The 1,494-nt window shown below is 53.4% G+C and overlaps 1 pseudogene across 1 annotated transcript; it reads right to left on the bottom strand.

Annotated features, from left to right (window-relative positions):
• Positions 1–221: 221 nt before the first annotated feature.
• Positions 222–1,135, bottom strand: LOC308228507 (olfactory receptor 14J1-like; annotated as a pseudogene). The gene has a single exon. The product of its transcript is annotated as an olfactory receptor 14J1-like (transcript).
• Positions 1,136–1,494: the final 359 nt, after the last annotated feature.

Raw genomic sequence — 1,494 nt, 5'->3', positions numbered from 1 at the left:
AAATACAATGACAGACCCTCACTGACACGAAGTCTGTGGGTCACATCAGTCGGTGGCTGCTTAAGCAGGAGGGTGATAACTGACATTTTTATGAAAACAAAGTCATCATAAATTGAACAGGAAAACAAAAGTAAAGCAGGAAAGACAGACGTGGCCTGTCTTTACCTACACTTGGAACCCTTTGCAGGTTAAAGCAGGCAGTGTATGGCTGCTGAAACACATCAAGTCAGCAGCTTCCTCACAGCATCCTTGAGCTCCTGGTTCCGCAGGCTGTAGATGATGGGGTTCACTGCTGGAGGCACCACCGAGTACAGCACTGACAGCACCAGATCCAGGGATGGGGAGGAGATGGAGGGGGGCTTCAGGTAGGCAAAGGTACCAGTGCTGACAAAGAGGGAGACCACAGCCAGATGAGGGAGGCACGTGGAAAAGGCTTTGTGGCGTCCCTGCTCAGAGGGGATCCTCAGCACGGCCCTGAAGATCTGCACATAGGACCCCACAATGAACACAAAACAGCCAAGTGCCAAACAGAAACTTAGCACAAGAAGCCCAACTTCCCTGAGGTAGGAATGAGAGAGGAGAGCTTGAGGATCTGGGGGATTTCACAGAAGAACTGCTCCACAGCATTGCCTCGGCAGAGGGGCAGTGAAAATGTATTGGCTGTGTGCAGCAGAGCATTGAGAAACCCAGCGCCCCAGGCAGCTGCTGCCATGTGGACACAAGCTCTGCTGCCCAGGAGGCTCCCGTAGTGCAGGGGCTTGCAGATGGCAACGTAGCGGTCGTAGGACATGAGAGTGAGGAGAAAATACTCTGCTGACATGAAAAAGAGAAAGAAAAAGATCTGTGCAGCACAACCTGTGTAGGAGATGGCCCTGGTGTCCCACAGGGAATTGGCCATGGATTTGGGGACAGTGGTGGAGATGCAGGCCAGGTCCAGCAGGGAGAGGTTGAGGAGGAAGAAGTACATGGGGGTGTGGAGGTGCTGGTCGCAGGCTGTGCTGGTGATGATGAGGCCGTTGCCCAGGAGCGCAGCCAGGAAGATGCCCAGGAAGAGCCAGAAGTGCCAGAGCTGCAGCTCCCGCCTGGCTGGGAATGGCAGGAGGAGGAAGTGGGTGATGGAGCTGCCGTTGGACATCTGCTGCCTCTGGGCATGGGGCACTGTCACAGGAGAAAAAGGCAGTGACAGGTTAGGACAGGAGGGATGTCAGATATAGAAGTTCAATTTACACACTCACAACTGTGAACACTTTCAGGCTACAGAAGAGAGGCTCAGTGTGAGTTGGTTGTGATTATCTCCGAGGTTGTTTGGTTTGTTTGTTTTCCCAGTGTCACAGCTGACAAGTGACATTTTAGGGATAAATTTGCTAAGAAGTATTTTGAAGGCAACTGTGAAGAACTGTGTGTGCTCAGCTCTGCCCTGCACACCCCTCCCGGCAGCAGGGCTCTGCCCAGGGGCAGCTCTGCCTCTGCAGGGGCTCAGCAGCAGCTCACACA

The sequence above is a fragment of the Psittacula echo genome, assembly GCF_963264785.1.
Source record: "Psittacula echo genome assembly, chromosome: 19".
In the NCBI taxonomy this organism is placed as follows: domain Eukaryota; kingdom Metazoa; phylum Chordata; class Aves; order Psittaciformes; family Psittacidae; genus Psittacula; species Psittacula echo.
Note: the sequence above shows the minus strand (reverse complement) of the source record. Positions and strands in the feature narration are given on the sequence as shown.